General features: G+C 38.1%; 1 protein-coding gene across 8 annotated transcripts in view; it reads right to left on the bottom strand.

Moving 5' to 3' along the window:
* The window catches only part of TPK1 (thiamin pyrophosphokinase 1), a 303,903-nt gene that overhangs the window by 187,136 nt on the left and 99,838 nt on the right, over positions 1–16,929 (bottom strand). The gene's annotated exons all lie outside the window — the stretch shown is intronic.

Genomic DNA, 16,929 nt, shown 5'->3' with positions numbered 1-16,929 from the left:
GGTTTCTCCCCCTACCCCCTGTACGAAAAACAAAGGAATCCAAACACAACTTATACACTGTATGCTAATACATATTCATCAATATTTTCCTGTAAATCTCCTCCTATTGTCAATTCTTGAAATCTACGTCACTATGCTGCACAGCACATGCTCCGCTTGTTTCTAAGGGGTCTTCTGGCTCCTTGGTGGTCATTTCTGACAAAGGCTTCTCCTCATTGTCACCCTCCTTTGAACAACCCCACAGTTGCACATGTGCCCCAAGTCTTGTGTTATAGAAGCCAGCATTATATTCCAAAAGTAAGCCTTATTATTTCATAGATACCTGGAATCATCCCAATTTTGTCCATTTCAAGGCTGATTCCTTAATTATCCCAAGGCCTAGTTCATTTTGGGATTTTACTTATCTCAAACTATATCCTGCATCCTATTTTCTCATGAACATCTGAAAACATCTGTTTTGTGACACTACATATTCCTTTTCTCTATTATTTTTAATAAATATTTTCTAAAATGTCTATATAGTTACAATTGTTAGCACGAATCAGATTAATTTATTACATTTCTATCTATCTGAACCGGCTGCCCAGCCAGCTTAAACTAAAAGACAGGAAAGTATTAAAACCTGAAAAGGCCCACCCTCCATCTACAGATGGATTCTCCACCTTGTCACAAGTGAGAACTTGAACTGTAAAAACAACTATCTTCTCACCTAGGCAGAAAATCCCCTATGGTGGCTCTACAGCAACCTGCATAACAATTGGGAAAGAAAAATAACCAAGAGTTAATAAAGACAACACCCTTTTTCTCTTTTTTCTCCCCTCCTATGACACAAAAATGGTAACATTATTACACTTCCTATATTGTTCCACAGAATGTTTGACTCTTGTGATATAAAGTAGGTGGTTTACGTCTCAGCTTTAAATCTTGGACTGTCCTGGTATAAAACCACAATAATTTTCAGCTCTCCCACCAACTTTGGGACCACAAAGCTCATGTGCCACTAATTCCAGTTGGTTTAAACACACAGAGACATGCTGTTCTCTTGCGATCCTTTTGTTTATACAGACTTAATTCAGAGAAAAGAGACAAGTCTAACACTATTATAAAATCAAATATAAATTGGTATCTTTTTTTTATAAGCTTCCCTATTAATCATCATTTAACATCATAATACACAGCTCTTTCATGAGGTTTTTAAAACCTGATAAGCTATTAAAGATTGAAAATTACTATCTTGTCTTAGCAGTCTTTATCAGTTTTGCTCTGAGATGCACAAGTTAGATAACTATAACATACAATATAAAAGAAGCTGTTGCTTTCACACTGGGGCAGTGTTTCCTTCCAGACACAGAGACTGACTGGCAATCCTGAAAAGGCTGAAAGTCACAGGGCCAGGAGGGAAAAAGAGGAGAGACAAGTAAAAGAAGGTACAAACAATCAGATCAGGCACTTCTTGCTGCTAAGAATCCAATTTTCAGCCAAAGCTGCTTTCCTTTGGTGTTTATTTTTCAGTCAGAACCACCCATCAGCAATGATACAAACCTGTATCTTCCCTTTTGGTGTACATTAGGTGGGCAATCCACCTTCCCCGCTACTTAGCCAGCCTATACAAATTGGGACAGCAGAGTTCACCTCTACAGCTGCTCTCATCTTCAAGTCATTCTTTCCTATGTGGGTGCTAAAATCCCACAGGGAGTGTTTGTAAATGATTATCTACTGTGCAGTACCATGTGAGCTTGGCTGATTTTTTGGGGGGGCAGGGAGAAAGAAGGAAGCAGGACAACACAAAAGCTACCAGTTCATCACAAGTGACTTTGGGTACCTCAGCTTTTTTTCTTTCAGGCTGAAGCCATGAGCAGAGCGGGAGAACAAGCACTGTACTCCTCTGTATTGTTTCTAGCACGTCTGCTCCTGCTCTCTCCAGTACCCACTATGGCAAGCACTACTGCCCTCAGCCTTCTTGTACTGACCAGGCTCTTCTCTGTCCCTTTACACTCCTTCACCCACCCCTTACAGCCTCCACCCAAATCCATATTAATTAGCCAAGTTCAAGCAGATTTGATCCTGAGAAATCTTATTAGGTGAAGAAATTTCTAGATTATTCTAGAAGCTTGCCAGCCACTTAATATGGTGATACTCTGCTTCAGTCCTATCCAGTCTGATGAATACATCACAAGACAAGAACACTACTTTTTGCCTGTTGTGTTTGACTGGAAGATTTTAACTTCTCCTTTCACTTGAGGTTACAGCTGAAAATGGATTGATATACCTCCTTTCACCTGGAGACACCTGTTCTCTCAGGGAGTTCAGCTCACACAGATTATAGTAATGGCCCATTGCAAGAAGAGTGTGTAATACCTGTCCTAAGTCAGCCATCCTGTTCACCAGCTTATTTAGCAGATAGAAGGCATCTAGGCAAGGCCTAGGACCTCAGGTATCTAAGGATGTTTCCCAGATATTTCCAGACAGTCACAGCTTCTTCCCTCTGAAAACAGTGAGTTTTCTATTTATTCTCCCACATAAAAAAAAAAAAAAAAAAAAGTAGCTTATAACTTCTATGGGGGAAAAAAAAGAATGGGATGAGATACATAAAACGATATTAAAATCTATTATTGGTCTCAATTATTTTAACACAGCCAGAGCCTTAACTATAGTATATTCTCTCAATGGACTTACCATTAGTGAAGCCTGGCCCAAGATCTCCTAATCTGATCTTACAATTTTAAAACAACATGATCAAAAAAACCAAACCAAACTAAGCAGTACAAAACTGTCCTGGTTTAGAGTGAATTTGTGAGGAAAACTTCTAAAGGGTTTCCTTTAGAAAGCAGATTCAAGCAGCCCCTCCCCTAACTGGTTCAGGAAGACATTTCCTTGGAGAAAAGTGGAAAATTTTTTTTATTTATGAGGCAAAGCATTCACCAGCACAAAAAAATGAACAATATTAAACAATAAAACCTCTTGCCAATCTGAAGAGATGTCAAACTCAGAAAAGTCCCCTTTGTGGGCTGTAGCTCGGCTCACTCAGTCTCTGATCAGTCCCTCTGGTGGTGGAAATGCCGCTGCCCAGGCACAGCCTGGTGGGCTGCGGGTGTGAGCTGCCGGTGCTCCTCTGGGTGTTCAGTCCAGAGCAGGTTTAAATAGGTCCAAGAAAAAGAAAAGCCACAGTCCAGGGAACTTCTCTCTGCCTCAGCCAGCTAAAAATGAACTAAAACAAAGGAGAGCTCTGTCCTGCTGTCTGTCTGTGCTGCAGAGAGCACAGTCCAGGAGCAGGATGAGGGGAGCGAGTGCAGTTTCTGATAACAAACCCCGCACTTCTTCTCTCCCCACCTCACTCTTGGCACAAGTCTTAAAGGTGCAAAACTTGTTATCCAGTGTAAACAGTTGGGGATACAAGAATCATATAGCCAACCCAGGACAAAAACAAATCAGTTTTCAATCAGTCTGGTATGTGTAAAAGTACTGAGATTCTTCCAAAGAAAGGAAGGTGCCTAAGTAACAGATCTATGATATTCGGATGTTTTAACATGGATATGGTGCTACTATTTGATATTTCAAATCAAGAGTTGCCTTATATAACTGCAATTTAAAGCTGTCCTTCACATATTTATTCTTATTTATAAAAAAAATAAAATTAAACTTCGGTAGCATTGTAAAGTTATTTAGAGAAACAATTTATGAAGTACTGATCCTTTACCAGCAAGTTAATAACTTACACTGAAATCAAACAAAGCCTTAGTTGCATTAAGGAACTAGCAGGTAATTAACAGATTGGCTGGAGGCCAGTAAATAATAATATTTCTACAGCTATGAACTAAGCTTTGTTTGACAAAAACGAATTATATATGTTAGCTGGAAGAATATGTATCATTATTACCTGGAAGTGTTTAAGGAGATGGTCACCAATTCTAAGCTTACAGTTTGGATAGAAAATTCTCTTTGAAAAATAATAGGAACTGATTTTTAACAGTGCCTTTTATATTAGAGACAAAATTGCTTTACAAACAACTATTTGGCCAAGGTGCACCATGGCAACTGTGTAGGCAAATCTAAGAATCTCTAGGCAGTTTGCAACAGCTCACACAAAACCTCATTAATTATTTCAGCAGAAACTGAAGGACCTGAACAAGATTTGGGCTTTGTTTTGCTTGGCTTGGCATTCTGAAAACAGAAACATCTTCTTCTGAGATGTTTTCAATTTAAACAGATGAAAAAAAAAATTAAAAGGTGGGAAGTGACACAGATGGATTAAGTGCTAAGGGTCACAAATGGATCAAAGGCAAGTTATCTTCCAGAGCGGCCAAAGTGGAGGGTGAGGCTTATAAAGTAAATAACTCAAGTGGCCAGTCAGAACACCAAAGGTCTTATTCTTACCATCTCTTCTGCCCCAAAGGGTACCATCACATTACAGCAGACCCCTCAAATTTGCTAGGTGGGCTGCACATGGAAGTATGCTCTTGCTTATGTATGCCAGAACAATCTAAGTCACCAAAGACATTATCTAAGGCTAGAGGCAGTTAACCTGGCTTTTGTGAAGTGGCCCATACTAAGGAATGGTTGTCCAAGTAGCTCACTGAACTCTGGTGGGTCAGGAGCACTAATACCTCCAGAAAAAACGTTGTGATATGCAACTGGGAACTGTAGCATTTTCAACCAGCACAACTGGAAGCAGAGGAGGCCTGTGATTTTGGCTACCCAGCTCAGCTGCAGAACCCCGTGGCACTGTTTCATGCTTCTGTTATTAGAAGAGATGATGCTAAGAGGACAAGGACACAAGTGCACTGCAGCCCCAGCTTAGAATGTGAATCTGCACTCCTTGGCAATACCACAAATTACCACCTTTCCAATCTGAATATTCTGTGTTAAGCTCCACTCCTCAGAAATAGCTCCTTCTGCCAAATTACCACCTTTTCTAGCTGTTGGATTCCTTTCTCATATAACTCCAATGTCAGTCAGGGAACTAGGGCATGGAGATATAATCAAAAAAACAACTGTTTTATTGTGCAGGAGGGGGAGCTCAATGTCACTGTCAATAACTGCTTCCCAGGTTATTGGGAGCAGCATGTGGTCAGTCCAGCAGTGTCTGAAATTATGGCAAGACTTAATACCTTTCAGCTCCACCTGTGCCAAAGAAGATTTACATAAAGAGCATATTATCAAGCCATCCTATCTAAGAGTTTCTCACAGGCAGCATGAATGAAGAAACAGAAGACTTTCTGAGCAATGCCTTTCCTTTTAAATGGTGCATCTTCTGCTAGTAACCAGTGAAGTATTTCCCTTTAGTGACTGAATTTGAGGCACCATTTTAGGGCTAATTATTGGTTTTTACAAAAATTATTCTAACACAACAAAAACACTGGAAACAGTTTACTTTATATTTACCCCTTTGGCAAACATGAAAAACTTCCTGTCCCTGTGAGACAGGATATGAGTGGCATATGACACATAAAAAAGGGAGGTCTTGGCTGTGAGCTAATGAGTTCTGATACTTTTTGCAGAAAAGGAGCAAGTATATGATTGTATTCAATAGCCCTGCAAATATAGGTGGGGCAAAATACTCCACAGAAGAGATGCAACTCTTACAGACTAAGAGTGTATAGAAAGGGAATACATTTATAAATGTTACCAATAGCTGGGAAAGAAAAGCATAACCTTATTATTCCTATTATATTATTACTTCCAATTAGCATTTAAAATACATTATTTTCCAAACAGATCTTGAAATAGATTTTTTTTTCTTAAATTCAAATTTGTGACAACTATCCTTAAACTGCTTTAGTGTAGGCCCTCTGTTCCTTTTCTAATTTCACACAGCTTCTTCTATGCATGCAATCTCATTCTCTCATTCCTTTATTGCTTCAGTAGCCTGGTAACCATAATTAACCTGCCAGCAAAATCTACGCATAAGAGAACTCCGCTTAATTAATGACTTGGAGTGCTGGTAGTAATACATATGTGAAACAAATGGTAGATACACAGAGAATTGCTTGGTTGGCTTGATACATAGGTCCAACACATTTTTGTCCCAGTATTACTAAAAAATAGCAGTTACCAACAACAAAATGCATAATCTGTATTTATGTGCTGTCTCATTTTCTCCTTTGTCCTGCAAAAATAAATTTAACAAACCCATGGCTTTGTACAGCTGCAGATTGCTAGAAAGGGTATCAAACTGCATCTCAAACTATTGTCTCCCACCCATGCGTTTCCACCTGTGTTATCAGGACTGCTTGCAACTGCTATTCCATTTCAATTACAGGGAACTGCAGACATCCTCTTCTGTCAGCTGAAACTCTGTTTAGCAAATCAACCACCAGTCCATAATAGTTTTCTGCTTTGTGGTTGGACACTGGTCTTGCTATGGAGGCTTTTTAACTATTTAAAATAGGTCTATCCTTATGTTGCAAATGAGTGGTTTGGCTGCTTAAAGAAACACCATCAAAGACATTGGTGAAAGCAGGGGTTAATATGAATGTGTGAAAATACAACTTTATATAGTTTGATGACAAGGTTCACTCTACTACTTGCTACAAAGATGAAAAGATATAAAAGAAGATCACATAAGGAGCAATTAACAATTATTTACACGGAAGCTGGGAATACTAGAGAGGGTAAGGGTGCAAAGGATCCAGATGCAATGATGAAGGTGCAAAAGGGCTTAGCAGCACTTAGTCATTGAGTAATTAATATTTACAGAACAATTTGTTAGTGTTCCCTACAATTATAACAATGATTAACCACAGATTTGAGATGGTAACATTTATACCATAATCAATTCATATGCACACAGATAAAATGATGTGTGCACCATTTTGTATTTGTGCAAAGGTACCTATCATAAATTCCCCTTGAGTTCAGTGAAATGCTAACATCACATCCCTTTGTGTTTGCCAGCAGGCAAGGCTTCACCTCAAGAAGTGTGGAGATGGGGTGGGGTGGGGCTATCAGCCCAGGCCGTATTGTTAGTGACAGTTCTTCGAGTATCACAGACTTGAGGGCATGAGAGCTCTGAGGTGTCACACTCAGAGGGTTGCTATTCTAAAATTGTTTGTGTATCCAAGAAAGAGCCACCAGCTACAAATCTCTTATACCTAAACCATGACTCTTAAACTATCCATATCAGAGCATAGGTACCCATTAGTCCTGAGGCAAATAGATCACCAACACTGGAGCTATGCTCCCATATGGACCAGACTGGATCTCAATAAGTAAAATGACTGTACTTTTGGTAAGGTAATTATATGTTTCCTATAAAGCAGCTGTGCTTCTTTAATTACCCTGCTTTGAGCTGTAAACATCATAGAGATCTCAGCCAAGCAGAGGCAAGATCCATTAAACAATTAAATATGAGAAGACAAGGAAGAAACCAATATGAGAATAAATTAAGAACACTATTCTTTTTCCAGTGCATTGATTCAATATTGAGCGAAAGCCACACAGATAACACCTCTCCTTAAAAAGTTCACACAGAAATTAAACACATGGAAAAGGAAACAATTTCTCCCACAGACAAAAACCATTACCGAATGTGAGACAAAAACGTTACAGTCACCAAAAAAAAAAATAAAATAAAAAAAAAATAATTAAGAAAAAATCTTGCTTTAAAAGAAAATTTTGGGAAAACTTATATCTTAACGCTCACTTTGGGGAAAAAAAGAAAAAAAAGAACAGAGCAGCCCTTAAAAAATAAATTCTAAGTACTAAAAACTAAAAATTCAAGCAAAAAACCTTGAGTACCAGTAAACATAGTAGCAGTAATGTGCTGTCAGAGACAGAGGCAAGGGAGCAACTGCGGCTTTACTAAAAGTGATCTCCTGGACTGTCTTCAGGAGCACTTCAATGCAGAGTTCATTATGATGATTCATATTCAAGGCTGCTGGGTTTAGAGTCATCTCTTGTCAGGAGTTAGATTTAATATTCCTACAAGCCTTACTTAAGATATGATTTTGTCTTCTCTTTCCTGTCATTCTCCCATTCTGTCAAGCCCAAGAGCTCTGGTACTTGCTGAGCTGCTTTACACCCGCTGCTGTAATAGGCTCCACAAGCAAAGCAGCCCTGTGCTGTCTCACAGAGAAAATCAGGAGGAAAGAGCTTAAACATAAAGTACTTGCTGCCATCATTTCCATTAAAATCTAGGTGACCTTTTCATGACAAGGCCATGTGGCTTGATGCCACTGGGGGAAGAATCAGGAAGAAGTTTATTCTTTTTATTTTCTCTTTTTTTTTGCTCTCTGTTTGAAAAATGACAGCTAAAGCTATAATATAACATTTAATCAGCTTTTCTTTTTGCCCTGAGCACACATCTATTATTACTAGGTAACAGTAAGAAAACACTTATTAGGGCACAGACAAGAAAAAAAAAAAAGGAAAAACGCACTGAAGTGCATAATATTAATCCTGGCTTTTTTCCCTGATACACCACTTGTTTTGAATGCATTTAAAGAATAACTTGTCAAATGAAAGATTCTCACAAATCAAATGAGCTGTTGAAACAAAAGCAGGAAGTCCTACCTGGGCCTTAAATCTGTATTTTCCAAAGTGAGAAGGGATACAAGCTCTCTACAGCCATATACTTGCATTTTATTGAAGTCTGGTCTGATACCAGGAATTCCCCAGAGATTCACAAGCCCTTCTTGTAGTGCCACATGTTGGCTCCAGGGTTGGGTCGCATCCTGGCTTGCAGACCTTGCCTCTGTAACCACTGATTGCTGATGAGGATCAAGCAAGTCTCAAACATCAAACCCCTACAGATACAATACATCCCATCAGGCAGCCTTTCAAACAACACCTGCTTTCATTGCTTTGCAAGTGCAATGCATCTCATTAACAAAAATTAACTATAGCCTGTCTACCAGGGTCCTATACCTATAGCAAACACCTACATGGAAATATAATTGAAAGTGAAGTAGCTGCAAGAGTGTGCAGCTAGCTTTTTCTGCATCCATTACTTGATTATCAAGTGAAATGGAGAGGCTTCAACATTGATTTTATTTCTGAAGTTTTAAAATCATATTGTTTAATAATATGATTGACCTCAAGCTTTGAATGCAACTTTTTATTTCTTCATTTCCTATTTTCCAATGCTGCAGCATTGATTTCTGACACAAGGAAAACAAACAGCTACAAACATGATAGAATACCCCAACTGCTTTTAATTGCCGGTCAGCATTGTCATCAGACAAGCTTTAGTAACAAGCTGAATCTATTCCTATATGGAAAAAATCCTGAGTAAAAAAATAATAATCTTTATTAGCATTATATATCTACATTTACTGCAAGGAGGAAAAAAAAGGTTTTTTTTGGATCTGTTGCATCAGCAACAACAGACTTTCTGAAATCACTGCTCCCTACCCCAGAGTGAGAAGGATGTGGGGCAGGCAGGAAGGTAGTATTTGGAAAAGAGTGGTCAGCTGTGCTAAAACAGCTAAGAAGAAGAAATAGTTTCCTACTGCTGCTGGCAATCAGCAACTCTATGCTCCTCATCACAACCAGATCAGTGCTACTGTCTCTTCTGTTTGCCCTCAACAAAATGCATTAATAATTCAAGCCAACCTGCAAGTGTAAAGCAATGAGCATGATAAGTTCATATTCATGTCTATGATTAAATATTTTCAGCTAATGCATTTATATTTCAAATTTTGTTTGCCTAAATTGGATTTGCAGTAGCTGGCAACTCATAAAAAAATTAATCACACACTTATTTAAATTGCACAAAATATATTAATTCTCATGCTACTAAAACACACATCTTTTCTTAGAGTGCAGAACAGATTTCCACACACCCATTTTATATCATAGTTTAACAAAAACTTTTGTGTGCCAAGGAAATTTCAGGGCTCATAAAAGTCAGAAACTCCAATTTTATTAAAAGACAACAAGACTATTACAATGCATAAATTTCTCAATGAATCAAGCATGCTTTGACACCTATTTGAAAATGTAGTTAAAATATTCAAGATAATAATCCTGATCTAAAAGTTGTTTGGAAATAAGTATCTAAAAGAGGGACAAAAGAAGAAACCAGACAAGGATGGTAGATGCATTTTCCTAATGCATGTGGAACTGATCTTTATACCTTATTTTCTAATGTCTTGATAACATAACCTGTGTTCATGCTACATACACTTATGTATTAGTAATTTTCCCTACTTTTAACAGATAACTGTTCAATAGATTTTCAAGCAAATAATTGTAGCACCATTCAAAGAAATGGCGAAAGCCTCCCTCTCTCCCCCAAACTGTTATTATTTAACTTCTGACAGTTTCACTCTTGTTTCTCACTGACCCCCACATCTTTTCTGTTGTCTTAACTCCAGGATTTGGGCAATGGTAAGCTGCAGTAGAAGTTTCTTTGAAGAAATTGGAAATGTAAAATTACAAGACCTGATTTTACCTACTTTATTTCATATTTGGAATAACTACAAGTACATATGCACTGGCATTTGCACTAATCTACACTAGTGTGGTTTCATGGAAGCAATGGATTTGCATTGCTTTTACTCTAGTACTGGCAGTTCAAAGGATGAAAATGAACATAGATACTACAATCTATTGCTCCTCTTTGGAAAAGAGGAGTTTTAGCTACTTGAATCATGACTAATCCTGATCTCTAACATGTTCCCACACAAAATAGATCTAAAAATAAAATAATACTCTCATTAGGCACTTCCTTTTAGCTAAGATTTCCAATATTCAAGAAAGTAGGTCAGCTAGCATACTGATATAAAAGATCAGATCTATGATATAATTTTCTTAAACACATTTATTTCATTATTTGTTATTTAATAAAATAGTTGAAAAACCCCAAAGGATGCAAAAAATAGGATATTTTAATTCTTAAAATAATATAGAGGGTGTGAATTAGAATTTTCAAAAAAAATAATTAGCACCAACAATAATTTTTGGAAATTTTTAGCTATCTTGATGAAATAATATGTTAAATCATCACAAGACACAAAGGAAGCTCATTTGGACCATCAGAATCAGCTTCAAACCAGACTAGAAGCTGCATTTCTGAATGCTAAATGGGATTTCACATCTGAATTCTCTTACATAACACAAATGTAAAACCAATGCTGTCATCCTTGAAAGAAAATAATCAGCATCGATATGGAAAGTCTGGTTATGAATGAAGATGGCATAGCAGTAATGTCCCGGCTCATAAAAGAGATGAAGAAACAAGTGCATTGATTTCAAAACCTCTCTCTATTAAGGTTATAAAAGAACTTTTAACACAAAATTTCCAAGTAAAAATATTTGTAGGAGGCAATCTAGAGCTTACTGTACAAAATTGAGTGTATATTCTCAAGGGGAATAAACTTCTGTGTGACAACTCTCCTCATAGCAAGGCTGCAAACAGGTAATTAATTTATAGATCTCTGCATGAAGTAGAAACAGCTCTTGTCCTAAGGCTTCAAAAAGGGAAAAGGGGCTAGAGTGAATGGAAAAGTAGAGGCTCAGGGCGTATTCCAGACCCTGAATTTGGGACTGTTCAGTGTTCTAAACTATTCAAAACCTCATTTTAGTAGCAGATTTGTCCATGTCTAGTTTCCAGTTACAAAGATAATCAGTACATTGCACATGACTTTTATCAAAATGATAGTTACTGCTCCAGGCCTTCCATTTCAATGTGTTACAAAGACAAACAGGCCTAAAAGTGCAAAATCAAATAACTTTTCCCTCTGATTTTGGTCAATATTTTTCCTTTTGCAGAGAGACAGCTGCAATAGCATTGATGTCTGAAGTTCAGAAGTGAATTCATGCAAACCAGGTGTGAATTCTTGGTTTGGTTTAAATTACCTCCTATCTAACTGTATTACATCCCCTTTTAAATAAATGCTAATACAGAAGCATTTTGCCATCCCTGAGGATAAGCCAAACCACTTAATCTTTATTGACCAGAGCTATTGGCCTCTTCTTTGGGGTCATTTTCCCCTTGTAGTTGAAACTTGTGCATTCAATAAAAAAACCCAAAAAAAACCAAAACAAAACCAAAACAAAACAAAACAAAACAAAAACAAACAAACAAACAAAAAAAACCCCCAAAAAACAACCCAAAATCAAAAACCTTAGATTTAGCACACCTGAGCTTATTCTGAAAGTCTGCTTTTAGAACAGGTTCTCTGTGAAACAAACAAGTAAAAGCCCAAGACACAGCCTTGTTCAAATGGTAATACATTACATGTTGTAACAGCTGCTCTTTGTTCTTAAAATGGTGCAGTGAAAAAGAACCCCAAGAACTATATAGCAGTTGTGAGCACTACTATAAAAAATGTTCCGTTTCAATGTTGCTATTTAATTGCAAATTATCACCCTGTTAAATTTCCCCACGAAATATGGCTTATAAAAATGTCCTAAGTATATCTAATACATCCTTATTTAAATCAGCCAAGTGATGGCCAAAAAGAATATCAATACTCTATTTAATTTACAAGCTCTGTCCATACTAAACACTTCATTATCAGGAACAGAAAATATTAGAAGAGAGGATGTTCAAATGTGATTTGAATTACAGTACCAATCCCATGCTACCTTATCTGCCAGATGTGCTGGAGATTCCAGATTAGTACACAGCATTTTCATTTAAAGTAGTGTGTTCTTGCACTCAGCCTTGTTTAAATCAGTATTGATAATGAACAGCTGGTAAAATTATTATTAAAATTTTATTTTTACTTGCTTATTCATCTTTTATGACCCTACAGTATCATTACCTACTGGGCTTTGAAGCACAATAATTAAACAGAAGTCAGTCTTTTCACCTGGCACTTATGTCCCTGTTTTAAAATAAGAAAACTCCTGGCTTCTCCAGATATCCAGTTTTCTTTCTCTGTGCTCATCAGTTCTTGACTGAGGCTCTGATATCACCCCTATATAGGGGGATTACCAGGCCTGAGCCTTAAATATTGAATATTAGAGAGTTATAAATAAATAAACATCCAACCACTCTACATCAAAAAACAAACTAAATAACAACAACAAAAAAAACCACCAAACAAAACAACAAACTCCAAACCAATCCAGCTCTACAATAAACACACATTAGTATGTGTAAGAAAGGACTTTTATGTGAAATATCTATTTTCTTACTGCTTTTTACTAGTTTACTTCCCAAATGTTGCTGTTGGGCATGCATTAGCTAAGCCGTTCAAGGTCAAGCTCAGCCAGCCCACTTCAGCACTGTGTGCTTAAGGCAGGATTCTTTCTCGTAAGAGGTTTGATGAAAGAATTGCTCTAACTCGTGTGACAATACATGAGTAAGCCCCTTTGGCAGACGGCTGGCTGTGCGCAGAGTTGAACATCCAGCACTGGGGGACTACTGTTCTCTCTAGCAAGGAACAGGAACAGCAATGCCCCGATTTCACACACGACACTCACAGAGACGTGGAAAGACACCTCTGAATCTTTGGTTCACAAGATGCTACACAGGTTCCATAAAGGCACCAAGCATGGTTTTGCCAATGTAGAAAAAGATCTGCATAATGCCTCACCACCTGATTGGTCACCAAAGCTTCTAATGGATTTTGCAATTTGAAGGGGGGTTTTGCTTAAAGATGCAATGATTTCTCTGAAAGATTAAAAGATGACCAAACTGCCAACTTAATAAACTAAAATAATGTTAAAAAAAGGAGAACTGGAGATTCTGGTTCTTTCATTTATCTTGTTCACAGCTAAAACTGAGTACTATCAAGCCTATCAATAGTCCCCTGGCAGAGAAAAGTAGTCTCAGAAATTTGATTTTACAGCTGCCTTCCCAGTCTCAGAAACATTTGATGCTCTTTTCACAAACCATAATCAATAGCTGTGACTTTAACTGAAGAAGGTTTCATTTATGTGATTAATTCCTCCTGTAGTCAACCCAACACCTAACTTCTTAAAAGGCTCACCTGGAAGAGCATGAAATAGTATGTGCTTTGAGCCATAATTTGAGAGGTTCCTGCATGCAGCTGGTCCTCACCCCTCTCCATTCTGCCCCTACTGTTGTTTCTCATCCCCACTGCCTTCTATTCCAGGATCTACTTTATGAGCCACATAGTTAGTTTAAAATTTAGCAATTGTGAGAGAAAAGTAAAAAATGCAAGTAGAAGAGTATGGAACTTCTGGATTTCTGCTGAAAAAAATTCTGAAAACAAAGCAAAGAAGACAGGTTCTTTTACCATAATCAAGAATAAAAGGGGTAAGGGTCACACTACTTCTCTCTACATGCAATAACCTCGTGCACTGTCCTGTCACACTAACAAGGATGAGAGCTCCAAGCCAAGCTGTTCCCATGCCAGCTGTTTGTCAAAGACTTTATCATACTCTGGGCAGGTTCAGAGTGGAGGCAAACTGGCCTTGAGAGAGTGTGTGTGCCCAGGGAGCTGCAGACACAGCACTGCTATCACTCTCTCCATTCAAATGGCTCCCATGCCACTGGAGAGAAGGGAATTGCACACTGTGCCTGGTGCAGAGATGCTGCCTCTTTCCAGCAGCACACAAGGGTCACACCGAGCCATCACTTATGCTGCTCTCCCAGCCACCACAAAACAATGGGAAAGATTCTGCAGGGAGAGGAGACAACCACTGGCCCCCACGGAGGCATTAATCTGGTTTGAGAGTAAAGAATGGGACAGGTAGGGAATCAAATAATTTCTCTTTTCTTCCCAGGCGTGAGGGGTGCATTTCCTCACATACAGTGAAAACAAAAAGCAATGTTTAAAGAAACATTTGCTCCCTAACACATCTGAATTCACCAGGGCATTCCCAGTCTCTCCTCTTCTAAAGAGGAATGACCACCCAGTCAACAGTAAAATGATGCAATATGCATTTGGGAAAAAAACCCAACAAAACCAAACCTAAAAAAGAGAACTAACAAACCACTGGTCTGTTAAAACATACGAATACTATGAAAGAAATGCTTATATAAGAAGAAATCTTTAAAAGTAACCACACATAAAAATAAATTTAAAAAACCCACAACAAATAATTAAAGGTAACTTTTAAATTACTGTTGCAATCTATAAGAGACATGCTGCAAATTTTAATAATATTGTTTGGAACATCAGTCATTTTGCTCTTGCTGAAATTCATTTTTGATAATGCAATAGTACCATCTCAGGAATGATATTAAATTTCTACTTTGTATTAAAGTAGAATTGTATTATTAGCATGGTACAGTGTGTGCACCTCTGCTGGGATTACATTCATGCTGAAAAAAACAATGTTATTTTTCTATTACTGATATACGTTATCTATTTTGACACTGGAAAATATATTTCACTAAACTATAAACTAACAAAATCTCTCATCTAAGAGGATATCACTGAAGTTTCCCTCCTGCTGTATTTTCAATTCCTAGCCAGCAGACATTCTGCTAATTTTTTTTGCACAAACTCATTGTGCAAAATGAGCCCATATACTAGAGTTAGCATGTCCAGTCCAATTATTCTTGCTCAATCTTTGACCAAACTATTGGGAAATCTGCCTGTGGGAAGAACAAAAGATTGCAGCTGACAGACCTATGTCTTTCTGAACAGAACTCAAGCATCCTCCTTCCAGGATCTCTCTCCATTCAGTCATTCCATTTGCCTACCAGCACCTGAGAGAGTGAGTCCCATGGCAGCTTGGAAGGAGAAAAAAATGGGGAATTAGTTTTATTTATATTCAAACATATCTATACTTTACTGACATGATTTTCCAAAGCACTTAACCTCATCCTAACATTTGTTTCTCAGTTTAAGAAGTGGCATCACTGGTTTCTATTCACTGTTCACACTGATGAATCACCTTGAACATCCTCCAGCTGGCCCTAACCCTCCAATTTCTTGTCAGGGTATTGAAGAAATGAACTCTAACAGGGATTTAAAAGGGGAATAGAGAGGACTCACCTTATCGGATAAAATCTGCCTTCTGCTATGAGCTGCAAACAGTTCCAGATATGAATTAGAGAGGTTATCAAAGACAGGCCAGGAAATCATGCTTCTCACTAATGGATCAATCCCCCACTAATGGATCAAGACTGTGGTTAGCAAATACTGGTACTTCAGCAAAATTCAGGTTTTAGCCACATAATTACTTAAATTCACTCCAGTGGGTACAGTTCCAAACACACTCCCCCTAATTTGCTGTTGCAGAATGATGTATAATTTACAGTGCATTCTGTAATGGTTCTGAAGCCCACCAACACACTTCCACGTGCTGAAATGACACAGCCCATCACACCTGCACAGCAGGGGAGATTCCCTAAAAAGAGATTAAATTCTCAAACAGTTGGTGTGAAAAGCAGCCATAGGCATTAAGTTTGGGACTGGTGGTACATGTACACCATGTGGGTTTAAACTGATGCCCTCAGAGGCATTTTTTTTTTCTTTTGCAATAACACCAGAATCTAGAAGAAGATAGGGAACTTGAATATAGTCCAGAAAAGCTACTAGCAATCATCTGAGGAGCAGCAAATGACACCTTTGAGCCACAAAGCAGCTTTCTGTGAAGCCTGCCCTTGGCAGCAGGTGTCGCTGCAAGGCAAAGGCACAGCAATTAGTAAATTATGGGGACACAGACAAGAACAGAAGCAGGCAAAGATGCTTTGTGGTATGCAGGAAGAACATTCACATTTCTGACAGCTGGTAGCTGTACACTCCTCTTGTGCTAAGTGTTTTGGCTGCAAACATGATCAAACAGCAGATTGCAAGTATACACCTGCCTCAAAAAAAGCATGGAAACTTACTATTAAGGTAACAGCTTGCATAGCAGCATTCTTTATGTTTAGTTTTCTGAGTGCTTACTTACTTACTGAGTGCTCAGTCCTCTCTACACATTAAAGAGTTTACTGCTATTCAGTACAAACAGAACTCTATGCAGCACCTTGTTTAACCCTCCAAGACCAGCTGAAAACTACCCATGCCTTTAAGTTCCTGTAGTGGGCCTTCTAAGGATGAATTCATGCATAAATTC

Source organism: Passer domesticus, chromosome 1, assembly GCF_036417665.1.
Source record: "Passer domesticus isolate bPasDom1 chromosome 1, bPasDom1.hap1, whole genome shotgun sequence".
In the NCBI taxonomy this organism is placed as follows: domain Eukaryota; kingdom Metazoa; phylum Chordata; class Aves; order Passeriformes; family Passeridae; genus Passer; species Passer domesticus.
Note: the sequence above shows the minus strand (reverse complement) of the source record. Positions and strands in the feature narration are given on the sequence as shown.